The following is an 18,196-nucleotide window of genomic DNA, read 5'->3' as shown; positions in this document are numbered from 1 at the left end:
CGGAAATAAATGTTTGCTTTACTTTTTGTAAAGATATAACTATTTACGTACAAGCATGTCTACGGAGTGTAGGAGGCAACCCACACAAGTCCAACTCCAACCCACACAAGCACAACCCTTCCAATTCGGTGCAAATAATGGCCTGAACAGGATTCAAATTAGAGACCCCAGTGCTGCAAGTGCTAACCTATACTATAAGCCTCTGTACAGAACAATGCAGAAGAAGAAGAAGAAGATACTAACATTGCAGGATAAGCCACACAGAGTGCATTGTTTTTCTGTCAGTCTGAGCAAGACACAAGACTTGCAAAAATCAAAGTTCACCACCACTAACTGGGAAGTGTTGGCTGTATATGTAATGATTGTATGATGTAAACATATACCTATGAACACATGCCCACATATGGTTCATGTAGGGTTGCCACCTTTTCTTCAAGCCAAACCGGAACACTTTAGCAGCACACAGCAATTGTTTTTTTTTTTTTTTTTATTAAGGGGGAACACTGTGCACTGTGGTATAAAATGGAACTAGGGGGTTTCTGCTAACCAAAGCCCCCACTTACATCAGAATTCCCAGCATTCCCCCCAAATCAGGATTCCCAAAGCTCCCCCTTACATCAGAGTCCACAGAGTCCCCCTTACCTTGGTGTACTCACTTGCTCAGGGGCAGGACAGAGAAGGGAGGGAGAGGCCTATGCACTTGGTGGTTGTGGTACTTGGTTAATGGGGAGCATAGGTGTGTCCAACCCGGGCAACAGGGGGAATCTGCGCCGTGCTGGGTGAATAGGGTGTGCCCAGGAACGTCTAAGTTGGGGGTTGCAGTCCAGGCTGAATAATGTGTCTAGTCTTAAACCTAGACACATGATTAAAAACCAGGTGAATCCCGGACAGGTGGCAACCTTAGGTTCACTTTGCATCCCAACGCACTCGAAAAAAAAAAAAAAAACTGCATGCAGTACTGACACCATACAAAGCAAGGCATTTTACCTTGCCTATGTGTAGGGGTTGTGCTTGAAATACAGTTGCTGCCACACAGCCCCACTGCATCTGATGTGAACGATCGCAGCGATACCTCACAAGTGTGGTTTGAACACCGTTTTCATATGCGGGCGCTACTCACATATGCGTTCGCTTCTGCACGCGAGCTCTGCAGGATGGGGCACGTTTAAAATTTTTTTATTTTTACACTACTCTTTTAAAAAAAAATTGTGTCACTTTTATTCCTATTACAAGGAATGTTATAGAAAAAAAGCATGACAGGACCTCTTAAATATGAGATCTGGGGCCAAAAAGACCTCAGATCTCATATTTACACTAAAATGCAATGAAAAAAAAAAAAATTTGTCATTTAAAAAAATTCCAAAAAAAAAAATGTCCCTTTAAGAGCTATGGGCAGAAGTGACATTTTGACGTCGCTTCCACCCTGGAATAATATGGAGATGGGTGGGGGCAATCTTCCCCTCACACTTCTCCATACCTAACAACGAGAAGGATCCGATCGCCTCCGCCGCTACCGACGGCTCCGGTAAGCGGCAGAGGGCACCGGAGAGCAGCGGGAGGGGGACCCTCTTCCGCCGCCGAAATAAGTGATCTCACGATGAATCTACCGCAGGGACCACTATTATCGGAAACCGGATCGTCTGCTGAAGAAGAGGATACCCGGGTTATGGCAGCTAGCTGCTGCTATAACAACGATAATCCTCTTCAATGTTAGGACGTATATCGGTGTGCGGTGGTCCGGACGTGGTCAACTTTACATTGACACCCTCAGCGGTTTGCAGATGTCAGTGTGAACCAGTGTGCAATTCAGGTGTGATGCGTGAAACCCACACAGGAATCGCAGGGTTTCCCGCATTGCCCCAGTGTGGATCGGGACTGAAAGTGAATAATTTCAAAACAAAATTCTACTAGCATACAGTGCATCCGGAAAGTATTCACAGCGCTTCACTTTTTCCACTTTTTGATGTATTACAGCCTTATTCCAAAGTGGATTAAGTTTGTTATTTTCCTCAAAATTCTACAAACAATACCCCATAAATGACAACGTGAAGAAGTTTGTTTGAAATCTTTGCAAATTTAATTAAAACAAAAAAAAAACTAAAAAAAAAATCACATGTATTTACATATTAACAGCCTTTGCTCAACACTTTGTTGAAGCACCTTTAGCACCATTTTTTTTTTTAGAAATTTGCAAAGATTTCAAACAAACTTTTTATGTTGTCATTATGGGGTATTGTTTGTAGAATTTTGAGGAAAATAATTTAATCCATTTTGGAATAAGGCTGTAACATAACAAATAGTGGAAAAAGTGAAGCGCTGTGAATACTTTCCAGATGCACTGTATGGCCAGTGAATGAATATGACTAAGCTGACTTGTATACTTACACTGAGATAACAGAAGTTGTGAAAGTGAGGTAAAACCCAATCATGTTCTAAGCAGGGTGCACAGTATGTGTAAAACGTATTACTAACAATACAAAGGAACATCTTTATGTTACCTTTGATCTTTACACTTCTATGGAAGTTATGCAGTATATAAACTGTGGTTCCTGTGATAAAAAAAGGGATGGGAACCTACAGCACATTCACACCAGCCCTATTGTGCTGCATCGGGAAACGACTGCTGAAATCTGACAAGCATGTGAAAAGAAGCCTAGAGCTCCACCTGCTGGCTAAATATGAAAATACAAAATGTTATATGCAATATTTCTGACTCACTTGACTTAAAGAGGAGCTCCAGGCTCCTTCAGACAAAAATTAAAAGTCAGTAGCTACAAATACTGTAGCTGCTGATTTTCAATATTAGAGCACTTACCTGTCCAGGCATCCAGCAGTGTCCTCACCCAAGCCGATTATTTAATTGGCTATCGGGTTCTGTTGCCGTCATCTTGACTAAGGGAAACCGAAAGTGAAGCCTTGTGGCTTCACAGCTGGCTTCCTACTGCACATGCACGAAGCACGCTATACTTTGTGGATGGGCCGCAGTCTTCTGGGACCTGTGAAGTCTCCCAGAAGGCTACGGAGGAAGGGGGGGGGGGGGGTTGACCTAACTTCTGGTTCAGTTTGCCACGGCAAACCAAGCTGGAAGTGAGAGCGGGTACCTGTCAAAAGTAGGTGCCCGACCCCCCCCCCCCCCCCAAAAGATGCCAAATGTGGCAGCGGAGGGGGAGAAGAAGCAGACAAGCGGAGCTTTCCCTTTTGTGTGGAGCTCTACTTTATTATTAAAAACACTAATTTTAAGCTGAACCCCATGCGGATATTAAAAAACAACACCTATTGAGCACAGTTATGCATTTTTAAATGTGACTAGTGTACCTGAACTGGAAATTGTAATTGCCTGTACAGATTCAATCAGACTGGGAGAGGGAGGAGCTGCATTAGTAGCCAATCGGCTATGCTGCACTGCACATGTGCTAACAAGGGAAATGCTGACAGGAGTAGAGCGCAAAGTGAGCAGAGAGATGGGTTCATTCGTTTGTTGCTGCTTCTGCACTGTAGGGCCGAAACAACTTATTGATTAATCGACAACTAAACAATTATGAAAATAGTTGTCAACTATTTTCATAATCGATTAATCGGTCAGCCGATTAGTTGGACTGTATACAGAATGCACTATTCATTTATATATCCGGAAATACAGTGAAGCACACATATAGCTCAGTACATCATCCATGTCAGTAAGTGCCTGAGAACTTGTCAATGTTAATGTGTGAGGAGCAATGCCTCATGGGACATGTAGTCCTGGGCAGGAAGTGAGTGGATCTAAAGGCAGAAGTTTTTTTACTTTGCTATAGGGGCATTCTATACTATATTTTGCAGCTTGCTATTGGGGCACTCTATGGGCAGGAGGAGCCAGAATCGTCGGGGGGGGGGGGGGGGGGGGGGCAGAAGAGGAGGATCCGGGCTGCTCTGAGCAAAACCATCACATGGAGCAGGTAAGTATAACATGTTTGTTGTTTTTTAAAAAAAATCACTTTAAAGACTGTGCAGGGAAGATCAGCATCTGGACTCAGAGAAGGTGGAGGCTGATAGATTGAAGGTAATAGAAGGCATTACAATTATATTTAAAGTAAACTTTTACCAGTATTGTGCATTTAATTCAAAATGATCATATCCATGAAAAAAAAAAGTCTCAGCTTTTAGTACTATAGAAAGTGAAAATGCTGCGCTAAACCCAAAACTAAAATAAAAGCAGCTAGCACACAAACAAACCAAGTTCAGAGAAAGATAATAACAAAACAGTGCAGCGCTCAAATATTAAACATGTGATAAGAGCATATAGAGTGAACACCTTTACAGATGTGAAAACATGTAAGCATCAAATGATAATTAAATGGCCAGTGTGCAATATGGAACAGCAAAACCATTAAAAATAATAAAAATAATAAAGACGAAAGTCCATATGAGGAGTAGTAGCTTTTCAAATTTGGAAAATATAAATGTGAAAATTTGAGCATCAAATGGTGTCCGGTATAAATATGGAACAGCAAAGTGAAGTAAAGTTCATATAAGAAGTGTTGGAGGGATGTCTCTTCAGGTTGGAAGGTGCCGATAAACATCAAAAGGCATATAAATATTCAATAAGGAATAAGAGGGTACCCTTACTGGATCCGTAGGACGCACATACCGTATGGCAGTACGTCAGAAAGGCATAAGGAGAATCTCCCGTAGTATCCAGACAAGGTGATATCTTTATAGGCTGCAAGCCCCAATGGATGTTAGTGGATCCGAGCAGGAGCTGTCTCTCGAATTCCCAGTTTCCAAGGAGGGATGATCCAGGAGTGGTATATGCTCAAATTTTCACATTTATATTTTCCAAATTTGAAGAGCTACTACTCCTCATATGGACTTTCTTCTTTATTATTTTTATTATTTTTAATGGTTTTGCTGTTCCATATTGCACACTGGACATTTAATTATCATTTGATGCCTACATGTTTTCACATCTGTAAAGGTGTTCACTATATATGCTCTTATCACATGTTTAATATTTGAGCGCTGCACTGTTTTGTTGTTATCAGCGTTTAGTACTACCTTAGTATAAAATTATTATTATTATTATATATATATGATAATATATATAATATAATATATTTTATTACTTTCACTGTTTCAGAGTATGAGCCCCTTTATAGTAGAGATTATCTGCTCTTTTTGTACTATAAAGGGCTAATTTTAGTTTTTTTTAGCCCCATTATGACAGGTGATAAAAAAAAAGCATGCTGCTGCTACTAAACGTCTTAGGCCAGGTTCACACCTATGCGTTCTTTGGTGCTTTTTACAGAAACACGCTACAGTTAATTTAACATGGTTTCCTATGGGACACGTTCATATCTATGCTTTTTTTCAGCCGCTGCGTATTTGGAAAGGGTCAGGGACTTTTTTCAACATGCTTTTTTGATTCAATAGCCTTCAATAGTGAAGCTGCAACAAATTAGCCCAAAAAAAACATAAGAAATGCAAAACGCAAATTGCAGCAAAATCGCAAGTGCAAAATGCATAGCAAAAAGAACTGCAGAGACAGATGAAAAGCAAACTGCATAGATGTGAACCGAGCCTTATGCTGGCCATACATGTATCGATTTTCAGACGAGAATATTAATATGAAGAATCTTTGTCGTTTAAAAATTTCACTTGTTTTTAACATTCAGTTTTTAATGAGTGTAATTTTTGAACGAAAACCGCATACACTGTCTGAAAATTCCTTTCACCAAGAAGTTTTCTATTCTGCTCCTTTGAATTTTCCTGCCACTATGGTCGAAAACGAACGTCGATTTAAGCCCACTAACGATTAGAAAATCGGACAAATGTTTTTACAATGGAATTTTTTTTGAAGGAAGACATTGTTTTTGTATGGCCAGCATAAGTGACAGCAGAGGCAGGTAGCTTTTATCAAGCCACCTGTGTATGACAAGGGAGTCTGTCATATATATATATTTATATTATATATTTATATATATTTATTTGTTATATTGTAGCCATTTGCTAAAATCATTTCAGTTCATTTTTTTCCTCATTAATGTACACACAACACCCCATATTGACAGAAAAACACAGAATTGTTGACATTTTTGCAGATTTATTAAAAAAGAAAAACTGAAATATCACATGGTCCTAAGTATTCAGACCCTTTGCTGTGACACTCATATATTTAAAGTGTTTGTAAAGGTGTTTTTTTTTTTTTTTTAAAATAACAAACATGTTATACTTACCTTCACTGTGCAGCTCGTTCTGCACAGAGTGGCCCCGAACCTCGTCTTCTGGGGTCCCTCGGCGGCTGTTTCAGCTCCTCCCCGCAAGCATTCACCACCTTAATGCGAGCTCCCTCGCACGGTGGTGAGTGCTTGCGGGCGCGCTCCCGTGATACAGCCGGCGGCTATAGCCGCTCGCTGTATCACTCGGCCCCGCCCCCCGGCGCGCCGCGTCATCGGATGTGATTGACAGCAGCGCGAGCCAATGGCTGCGCTGCTTTCAATCCATCCACTGCAGCCAATCAGCGGCCAGGGTGAGCGGAGGAACAGATGTCGGGAACGCGAAGCTGACTTTCGAGGCGTCAGGTAAGTAAAACGGGGGGGCTGGGGGCGGCGGTTCTGTCAGAAGTTTTTTCACCTTAATGCATAGAATGCATTAAGGTGAAAAAATTTTTACCTTTACAACCCCTTTAACTTCTTATATTATATTATATTATAACTTATATTTTTCTTCTGATCATCCTTGAAATGGTTCTAGGACAGTGATGGCGAACCTTGGCACTCCAGATGTTTTTGAACTACATTTCCCATGATGCTCTTGCACTCTGCAGTGTAGTTGAGCATCATGGGAAATGTAGTTCCAAAACATCTGGCGTGCCAAGGTTCGCCATCACTGTTCTAGGCCTTCATTTGAGTCCAGCTGTGTTTGATAATACTGACTGGACTTGATTAGGAAAGCCACACACCTGTCTATATAAGACCTTACAGCTCACAGTCCATGTCAAAGTAAATGAGAATCATGAGGTCAAAGGAACTGCCTGAAGAGCTCAGAGACAGAATTATGGCAAGGCACCGATCTGGCCAAGGTTACAAAAAAATTTCTGCTGCACTTAAGGTTCCTAAGAGCACAGTGGCCTCCATAATCCTTAAATGGAAGATGTTTGGGACGACCAGAACCCTTCCTAGAGCTGGCTGTCTGGCCAAAGTGAGCTACCGGGGGAGAAGAGCCTTGGTGAGAGAGGTAAAGAAGAACCCAAAGATCACTGTGGCTGAGCTCCAGAGATGCAGTCGGGAGATGGGAGAAAGTTGTAGAAAGTCAACCATCACTGCAGCCCTCCACCAGTCGGGGCTTTATGGCACAGTGCCCTGATGGAAGCCTCTCCTCAGTGCAAGACACATGAAAGCCTGCATGGAGTTTGCTAAAAAACAACTGAAGGGCTCCAAGATGGTGAGCAATAAGATTTTTTGGTCTGATAAAAACCAAGATAGAACTTTTTGGCCTTAATTCTAAGTGGTATGTGTGGAGAAAACCAGGCACTGCTCATCACCTGTCCAATAAAGTCCCAACAGTGAAGCATGGTGGTGGCAGCATCATGCTGTGGGGGTGTTTTTCAGCTGCAGGAACAGGATGACTGGTTGCAATCGAGGGAAAGATGAATGCGGCCAAGTGCAGGGATATCCTGGATGAAAACCTTCTCCAGAGTGCTCAGGACCTCAGACTGGGCCGAAGGTTTACCTTCCAACAAGACAATGACCCTAAGCACACAGCTAAAATAATGAAGGAGGGGCTTCACAACAACTCCGTGACTGTTCTTGAATGGCCCAGCCAGAGCCCTGACTTAAACCCAATTGAGCATCTCTGGAGAGACCTAAAAATGGCTGTCCACCAACGTTTACCATCCAACCTGACAGAACTGGAGAGGATCTGCAAGGAGGAATGACAGAGGATCCCCAAATCCAGGTGTGAAAAACTTGTTGCATCTTTCCCAAAAAGACTCATGGCTGTATTAGATCAAAAGGGTGTTTCTACTAAATACTGAGAAAAGGGTCTGAATACTTAGGACCATGTGATATTTCAGTTTTTCTTTTTTAATAAATCGGCAATAATGTCAACAATTCTGTGTTTTTCTGCCAATATGGGGTGCTGTGTGTACATTAATGAGGAAAAAAATGAACTTAAATGATTTTAGCAAATGGCTGCAATATAACAAAGAGTGAAAAATTTAAGGGGGTCTGAATACTTTCTGTCCCCACTGTTTATAATATATATACAGTTCTATCCGAAAATCGTCAAAACAGTCTTTAATTTAACCACTTCAATACCAGGCACTTTCGCCCCTTCCTGCCCAGGACAATTTTCAGCTTTCAGCGCTGTCATACTTTGAATGACAATTGCACGGTCATGTAACACTGTACCCAAGCAAAATTTTTTTATCATTTTCTTCCAACAAATAGAGCTTTCTTTTGGTGGTATTTGATCACCTCTGGGGTTTTTATTTTTTGATAAACAAACTAAAAAAGACCAACATTTTTGAAAAAAAAAAAAGTTTTTCTTAGTTTTTGTCATAAAATTTTGTTTTCCCCTTCACTGATGGGCACTGATGAGACGGCACTGATGGGCACTGATGAGTTGGCACTGATAAGGTGGCACTGATAAGGTGGCACTGATGGGCACTGGTGAGGAGGTACTGATATGTAGAATTGATGGGCACTGATAGGCGGCACTGATATGCAGCACTGATGGGCACCAATAGGCGGCACTGATGGCCACTGACAGGCGGCACTGATGAGCATTGACAGGCGTCTGTGATGGGCACTGACAGGCGGCACTGATTGGCACTGATAGGTGGTACTGATTGGCACTGAAAGGTGGCTCTGATGGGCAGCAATGATAATAAGTTACTGATGTGTTACTGACAGGTGTTACTGCTGGGTACTGATTGTCACTGTGGTGGGCACTGATTGGCACTGTGGTGGGCTCTGATTGGCACTGTGGTGGGCACTTGAAGGTTTTTTTATTGGGGGAATGCTGGACACTGGTATCCTTTTTTGCACTTCTGAGGGGGCTGTGCTGATAATCAATGTGCTGATTATCAGCACAGACCCAGCCTCTGACAGGGAGAGGCGCCGATCGGCTCCGATCGGCTCTCCCTGTCAGCGCGAACCGTGGAATGACGTCTACCGGCACTTCCTGGTTCATGCTGTCTGATCACGTGGTAGGAAGCCTCTGACAGAGGCTTCTTATCATGATCGGAGATGCGGTGTGTCAGACTGACACGCCACACACGCGATCGCCGCGCTGCTGGACGTCATATGACGCCCAGTCAGAATAACAGAACCGCTTCCCGGCCGTCATTCTGCTATAGGCCGGGCGGGAGGTTGTTAAATAAAAATAGTGATTTCTGAGTCTGATAATACTTACCAGATTCAACCTCTAATGGTATAAACAGTATATCTCTTCTGTCTGTTCTTCTCAGAGTGGTTGCTCTCTAACCATATAGTTGGTTATTTATATTTATCATTGCATATAGATATTTAAAAATAAATTGCCTTTTTTTTGTTTTTTAACTGTACATATTAACTATATTATACACCACACTTTTTAAGGTTACTCCGATTAATCGATCAATCGAAACAATAATCTGCCAACCAATCGATTATGAAAAAAGTCATTAGTTGCAGCCCTACTGCACTGTACAGTTACAGGCTGGGGGTTAGGATGTGACAAGGCTGAATGACTAAACTGCAGTATAGAAAGTACACGTCAGGTGCCTGCCTGTGCTGTCTGACAGGATTGTGTAAATCTCAGGGCTGCACAATTATAAATCCTTTGGCAGGCAGCTCCGCTATGTGTACTTTAATTCTGCTTAGCTATGTACCTGCTTTAAAGTTCTGCTTGACAATGACTCTGTCACCACAGAGTCACTTTTAAACTAGGTCAGCTAAGATAATAGCATCAATATTTACCTTTCCAGTGGCCCCTGTCTTCAAACTTTGCTGCTTTGGCGCTTCCCGATATTCAACGCTCTCAGGTGTGTTGAATTCCTGTTCCCCCCACTGCATGTTGTGGTTCCTTCCGCCAACTCATACACCCTGTAAGTGATGTAAGAGCCAGTGAGATGAACTACTGGGTGCAGCAGGGGAGCAGAATTTGAAGACACAGATGACAGGGCCACTTTAACTACCTAGCTAACTATGAATGTATATGACAGTACTTTAACATTCCATGCTTTGGAAATTAGATTCTTTATCCTAATTACCGGTATCTTTTGTCAGGTGTGTCCCCGGACTGTGACACAAAACAATCCCAAAATGCCTGGTGAGAACGAAAACAAATGCAAGCCAAAAACTGGAATTTTAAAATGTAAGTAAAATATTTATTTTGAAAGAATCACTCTATATTGTATCTTGACCCGCTAGAATTCATATCTTTACCCAGGCCCCTTCCGCTAGGCCATGCTCACTGCAGTCAAGGCTCCCTTTCCCTATTGGGCTCAAGGGGCCATCATTTCAGGACACCACGGTACACGCTACAAAACTAAAATATACAATACCTTGTGATGGGATATCTAGACAATTCTTACTCAAATGATTTTAGTTTTAAAGTCTCCTGACAATGCTTTTATTGCTGTCTCTGCCTTTCTATCCTATCCCCCTATTTCTTGTACTGTTTATTGTATGTCACAGAAAGAGAAATCTCCTCAATTGGGACAGAAATACAAACCTTACAAAAATTTAAGCTGCATTCACACCTGAGTGTTTTCAGCTCGTAAAACGCCAGAAAAACACCAAACAAGCAAAATCCTATTCATTTCAATGTTCACATCTGAGCGCTTTGTCACCTGAAAAAAAACACCTGAAGCTAAAAAAAGTACATGAGCTTCTTTTTGGGCAGATTACAGGCGTTTTTCTGCTTTTTACATTGGCGACCTTTTGACCTGTGCAAAATCACGGCAAAAAACGTGCGACTTTCTGCCTGAAAACAAAACGCTCAGGTGTGACTGCAGCCTTAAAGTAGTTGTAAAAGCTTGATTTTTCTTTCTAAAATAAACATGTTACACGGTACTTACCTGCTCTGTGCAATGGTTTTGCACAGAGTGGACTTGAACCTTCTCTTCTGGGGTCCCCCACCGGAACTGGCACTGGCACTATTCTCCTCTTCTGTGTCTGCCCCCATAGCAAACCACTTTTTATAGGGCAGATGTGGTGGCTTGCTCCTGAGCCAGGCTGTGTACCTCCATTGACACACACAGTGCGGCTCAGCCTCACCCTCAACTCCCTCTTTACGGGATTTGATTGACAGCAGCAGGAGCCAATGGTTCCTGCTGCTGCCTCTGTTGCCTGTGGGTAGAGAAACAGAGACCAGCGCCTCTGCAGAGGGGTACAGCAATGGATTGAGTGAGAATTCAGGTAAGTATATAGAGGGGGTGAGGGGGCAATACTACTACTGGGACATTTTTTTCCTTAATGCAGGGAATGCATAAAGGTTTAAAAATGTTCTAACTTTAGGAACACTTTAAGGCTGAGTGAAATCTTGCAGTGACATATAAAAAAACATTGCCTTTATAAATGCCTCTTAGGCCCCTTTCACACTTGTGCAACCTGAAAGGCACGCAATTTTTTTGCACGATTTTACCACAATTTTTTGCCGTGAGTTTGATGCGACTTTAACCCTTTCACCGCCTGGTTCGTATGTTGTACGGACCTAACGGCGGGGGGTATTGCACACAATCCAGTGGCTGCAGACACCGGAATTGTGTGTGAAACTGGCACCAATAGTATCAATTTAATATCTCTACATTCTATTATGCCCGACTTTGATTTTGTTCTCAAATTATCAAGAGTCATGTGTTACAAGGATTTATATATAGGAACATTTTATTATTTTTATCTTTTATGTTACAGGTTATCCCTGTTGTAAGGGGAAGAGATACAGCCCCCAAAATGCATTGATTTTTTAAACAATTAGATTAAACTTGTGTTCAGGCTCAAATATTTTGGTATGTTGCTTTGATTTCAAATTGTGTTCATTCCTTCCACAACCCAAAGTGATTATGGATTCCCTCTGGTGTGAAGAAGCTGCCAGATAATATACAGATTATCTGTATTTGCACTATTGTCATACTATTAGTGGATAACAATGTAGATTGAAATGATGTATAAAGAAATCTCAGGCTTCCAGTGCCTCACACCCACTGTTTCTTTTACTGTCCAGATGTAAAAGCAGTTTGGATAATAAACCCTCAGAAACTGTTTCTGGAACTGACATATTGTTTGTAGTACCTGGGTCTAGTCCTGGACACAGTGTTCCCTCCACTAGAGAAATTGCTGACTTACTGGTCCCAGATTAAAACTCTCTAGTCCAAACAGTCTGCTTTTGCTTGCGAGCTCTGAATCTGATGGTAGCATCTTTTGAGTACCATTTGCCAATTTTCACTTCAGACCTCTACAGTACAATGCAACATTCTATTGTCTCTGGACAGACCTGTTCATCTGTCACCAAGGACTAGGTTGTCCCTGGCTTTGTGGCTCAGGAATCTGGCTCTAGAGGATCTCTTGGAGGATCCTCATGACAGATGCCAAACTGTTGGGCTGAGGAGAAGTTCTGGGCACCCTGTTGGTGCACTGCAGAAGACTTGGTCTTCTGAGGATTCTTATGTCCCAATAAACATTCTGGAACTGCTGGCAATTTGGCTGTCTGCAGAGTTGGACAATCCTACTGAATTATAGAATCCTTAATCAAAAATATGTTACAGATACCACCATTAGAAGCGCTAACCAATTACACTATAAATTATAATTGTGAAAAAATGTCCAATTACAGATATGCTTTAAAAGTGATAATGTGTCCATCAGGCAAAGTCCATACGCGGTTAAGTCCAGTTGGCTCCCATCGCCACACTGCGTGTGAAATAATCCCCCAAGGTAGTGCACTTACCAGACACCAATAGATATTACGCTTGTGTTTTAACAATCACTGTCATCAGGCACTGCGTCTCTCCATCTAAGTTATTGCTCACCACAAGCAAAAGAAAAGAGTGCACATAGCGTAATCCAGTAACATTTATTTAGTGATAAAAAGTATCCCCTTACAATTTTGCACTTACAATATTAAAAAGTAAAGCAAGCATGAAACAGGCAATAAAGGAATCCAAATATCTTGTCACTTGTCTTGTGAATACCTCTCACCACTCAGCTGATTGCTCATGCTGCGGTGTTCCCAGGCGAGGTAAACAAAAGACCTGATGACGTGGGTTGCTGCGTGTTTGGAAGAGTGTGACCACGCAGCATCCCGCGTCGTCAGATCATTTGTTTACCTCGCCCAGGAACACCGCAGCACGAGCAATCAGCTGAGCGGTGAGAGGTATTCACAAGACAAGTGACGAGATATTTGGATTCCTTTATTGCCTGTTTCGTGCTTGAAACCTCACCTCCCCAGTCCATGGTGTGCAGGCAGTGAGAAGATGATGTGCTGTAACCTTTAGCAACCAATCAGTGAGCAGTAATGATGTGCACTATACTCTTGCAACCAATCATTGAGCGGTAAGGATATGCAGTAACCTGTAGCAACCCTATTTGTAAGCATTAATAATGTGCAGTAACCTCTAACAACCAATTGGTGAATGGTAAGGATGTCCAGTAACCTTAGGCAACCAATCAGTGAGCAGTATTGAAGTACAGTAATCTCTAGCAACCAATCAACAAGCAGAAGTCATGTAATGTAACCTCTAGCAAAAAAAATAAGTGAGCCATAATGTGTGCTCTAACCTCTAGCAACCAGTCAGTGAGTGGTAATGATACACTGTAACCTCTGGCAACCAATCGCAATCCCTGCCTGATCTGATTCAGTAAACTGATTTTGAGTCTAGCTGCTATTTATTGTAGACTCAGAGCAGGTGGAGATCGAAATTCCCCAAGAAAATGTTTGCCCAGGGTCCAATCAATAATAAAGACTGCCCTGCTTGTTTTGCTGTGTTGCTCTCCCTTCATTTAGGCTGCTTTTTAACATCTTGAAGGTCAAAGACTTCCTGTGTCCCTCAATGGACAAGAAAGGGATTTTTGTACTCACTGTAAAATCCTTTTCTTGGAGTCCAATGTGGGACACAGGTCCCAGCCCTCCGTGTTTATGATCATGCTCTCAGTACTGTTTTGCCACTAAACTCAGATATGCTGGTAGTAGGAGGGGATATCTTGACCTGGCTTACATGTGTTTGTTTGCCAGTGTCCAATCTTCCTGTAAGCGACAGAAGGATTGGGCACAGTTAAAGGCTTTCTGTGTCCCTCAATGTATTTCAAGAAAAGGGTTTTACAGTGAGTACAAAAATCCGTTGTTTTTACTATCTTTTTTTCTTTTTGAAGATTTAACTACAATTGTAGAAAAAGCCAATTCCAACAAAAAACGCAAAGTGAAAGAAGGAGATTGCCAAAACAGAGACAAAACAGATGGACCCACGGCCTGATGGACAAGTTAAATACCAGCTGAGTGGGCTTTAGAACTGGTACGTTAGTACTTGGCATTGGCATTTCTTGCATGAACAGGCGTAAAACCTGGCATTCTTCTTAGTGCTCCTATAATGCAAAGGGATTGATTTACTAAAGGCAAATAGGCTGTGCACTTTGCAAAGTGCAGTTGCATTCAGCAAGTGCAGTTGCTCCAGAGCTTAGTAAATTTAGTGAAGCTTCACTTAGCAAAGAATATCCAATCACGTGCAAGGAAAATAAAAAAACAGCATTTTTGCTTGCACATGATTGGATGATGGAAGTCTGCAGAGCTTCTACTCATTTACTAAGCTCTGGAGCAACTGCGCTTGGAGAGTGCAACTGCACTTTGCAAAGAACACAGTCTATTTGCCTTTAGTAAATCAACCCCATAGTATCACTAACACTAAAACTACCCCTTAAAACTAAACCCTCCCCCTGGCTGAACCCTTAGCAAGCCATTAAAGTGATCCTATGCTGTAAAGCCAATTGTCCATATTCACCTCCCTTTTCGGCCAGTGTATGGAAGCATATAACTCTGTTTCTCCCACAATGCAGAGCTGAATTTCTGGACATGCTTATCGTATCACCTGTACTTGATGTAGATTATTAAATTTAACAATGGTCATTAGGTAATGATGGGTTTATTTTTTAGAGGATTATTAGTAGGCATATATTTGAGTTATTATTGTGGTGCTTACATAAATTAATTTTCTTTTGACTTTCAAAGTTTTTACTTAGCTCCATCATATGTCTTGTATAGTATTTAATAAATAGCTTGGTAATTTAGCAACTAGAGGGAGCTCTCAGCTGCTGAGTGCAATTGTCTTGCTTTTTGGGCCCGTTCACACCACATATTTGCGATCTAGATGCGTTTCTGCATGCACAATTTTTATGCATTTGTGCGTTTTTGATGTGTTTACTTTTTTGCTAAAGTTTCCTGTTCTTTTTTTTCTTTAATGCATTCGGGTGCATTTTTGATACAATTTGCTGCATTTTAGATGCATTCCATGCAGAAAAAGTGCAGCATGTTCTACTTTTGTTGACTGCACTGGAACGCACTGCACTGAATTGACTTATGCCATTAGAATCCATGGTAACTATTGTCCATGTGTTTTGATACAGATTAAAAATGCACTGGACTATGTCTGTTTACACCCAGGGTGGATAAAAATTGATGATTTATTAAAAAATATCAGATTTTTTTTATTTAAATCAGATTTTTTAGATTTTTATCAAATTTATTTGAATAAAATGCTTTTGGAGTAAAAATCTATCGAAAGTTAGTTTTCTAATGTAACCGGTTCCTGACCGCCGCATGTAGATATACATCGACAGAATGGCACGGCTGCGCAAATGGGCGTACCTGTACGTCCCTTTGAATTTGCTGCCTTGCCATCGCGTGCGCGCCGGCGGCAGCTCGCACGCACCCGCCGTGAGCTCCGTGTGTAGGATCGCGGGTCTCGTGGATTCAATGTCTGCGGGGATACCTGCGATCATCTCACGGAGAGGAAGAACGGGGAAATGCTAATGTAAACAAGCATTTCCCCGTTCTGCCTAGTGACAATGTCACTGATCACCGCTCCCGCTGGTTGGGTGTAAATGGACAGGCAGTTCGTCTACATCCGACTGCCCATAGAAGAAAGCGGACCGTGTCTGCTCTGCATAAGTGGAGCAGACACAGACCAGCCAACTGCCTGCTCAGCGGGGGATCAGCGGACAGATCCCCTGCTGAGAAAGTGGACTCCTAGCGAAGTCCTCCCTGTGGAAGTGGCCTTAGGCAAACAAAAAAACCCCCAAAAAAGCACTTTTTTCTTCTTTGAGCAGTGTTTATTTAAAAAAAAATAGTGTTACTTTAGATAAAAGCATACATATTTAATTTACAAATAAAATAAGGGCCTTTTTTTTTTCAATTATGCGCTTTTTTTCAATGTGACACTAAAAAAAAGTTAACAAAAAGAAATATTAATGGTTAATAATATATAAAACAGCAGGAATATAATAGTTGAAGAATGAAGGTGAAGAAGGAGTTAATTAGGGATGGTTATGGTAAACTAAGAGTTAACAAGGGGTTAAATAGACAAATTTTATTTAAAAAAAAAAAAAAAAAACTTTTTTTTTTTTTACTGGTCAGGCTAACTTATCCATTTGAGCTGAATGAAACAGAGTAGACACAAAAGCCACAGCCAGAGGGGCAGAAGGACTGCATGTGCTCATGCCCAGTCAGCGGTGGATCCAGAGCCTAGTCTCGGGAGGGGCACTGCCAGAAAATACTTTTTTGGGGGTAAATTATGTTGTTATGGTGTCAGGATGATTGAAGCGCATTATTACTATTATTACATTGTTATAAAAAAAGAAATAGTTCAACTCACCATAATGCAGAATCAGTGGGAGCCCCGAGCGTGTCACTTGCCACTGTCACCTGCCACACGTTGCGGATTGCCACTTGCCATGTCACCTGTCACTAGATGCAGATTGTCACTTGCCACGTCCCATGCCACACGTTGCAGATTGTCACTTGCCACACGTTGCAGATTGTCACTTGCCACGTCCCATGCCACACGTTGCAGATTGTCACTTGCCACATCCCATGCCACACGTTGCGGATTGTTACTTGCCACCTCCCATGCCACACGTTGCAGATTGTCACTTGTCACGTCCCATGCCACACGTTGCAGATTGTCACTTGCCACGTCCCATGCCACAGGTTGCGGATTGTTACTTGCCTCGCCCCATGCCACACGTTGCGGATTGTTACTTGTCACACGTTGCGGATTGTCACTTGCCACGTGCCATGCCACACGTTGTGGATTGTTACTTGCCTCGCCCCATGCCACACGTTGCGGATTGTTACTTGTCACACGTTGCGGATTGTCACTTGCCACGTGCCATGCCACACGTTGCGGATTGTTACTTGCCACGTCCCATGCCACACGTTGCGGATTGTTACTTGCCACACGTTGCGGATTGTCACTTGCCACGTCCTATGCCACACGTTGCGGATTGTTACTTGCCACGTCCCATGCCACATGTTGCGGATTGTTACTTGCCATGTCCCATGCCACACGTTGCGGATTGTTACTTGCCTGCTATAATTTTCTCTTACTGTGTCCCAGTCAAGCAGCAGAGAGATGATGTAATCTCTCTGCTGCCGCGGCTGCCTGCACACTGCACACACAGTGAGGGCAGAACTGCAGGGATGCAGGGCGGGCGCTGGGCGGTGAGAGATGATGTTATCTCTCTGCTCCTCCGCCCGCCGGCTCCCTGATTGGCCAGCAGCCACTCACGCTGCCTGTCACCGAGCCGCACAGCTGTCTCTCCCCAGTCCCCACCGGAGCCGCCCAAGACCCGCTGTCTCTCCCCGACCCCACCGCTGTCTTTCAGCCGCGGAGCCGCCCGCCGGCTCTCTTACCCACAGAGACGCCTGCCAGTGCCAGCACATTTACTGACCCACATTCTCGGAGGGGGCAATTGTCCCGTTGCCCCCCCCCTGGATCCGCCCCTGTGCCCAGTATATTTTGATGATTTTTTTTGTGTAGCACATCCAGTTTTCTCAACTAGTTATTTGCTTGTATACTGTGTACATGTGTTGCGTACCTGATTTTGACATGTGTTTGAAACATGCGTCAAATGCAGGTCAGCAGTTTCCTATTTACCTCAGTGTTACAGTGTGGAGGACAATTGATGGCGACAAGGCTACATTTCACATATTTTGGGTTTCCTTTTTCTGAGAGCAGCATGTCCCA

General features: G+C 42.6%; 1 long non-coding RNA gene across 1 annotated transcript in view; it reads left to right on the top strand.

Moving 5' to 3' along the window:
• The window catches only part of LOC141132574 (uncharacterized), a 78,907-nt gene that overhangs the window by 49,753 nt on the left and 10,958 nt on the right, over nt 1–18,196 (top strand). The window contains exons 2-3 of the long non-coding RNA XR_012242929.1: nt 10,248–10,335; nt 14,331–14,470. This is a non-coding gene — a long non-coding RNA (uncharacterized lncRNA). The remainder of the gene's footprint in view (nt 1–10,247; nt 10,336–14,330; nt 14,471–18,196) is intronic.

This window comes from Aquarana catesbeiana, linkage group LG03 (assembly GCF_042186555.1).
Source record: "Aquarana catesbeiana isolate 2022-GZ linkage group LG03, ASM4218655v1, whole genome shotgun sequence".
NCBI lineage: Eukaryota > Metazoa > Chordata > Amphibia > Anura > Ranidae > Aquarana > Aquarana catesbeiana.
This window is presented reverse-complemented; position numbering and strand designations above follow the sequence as displayed.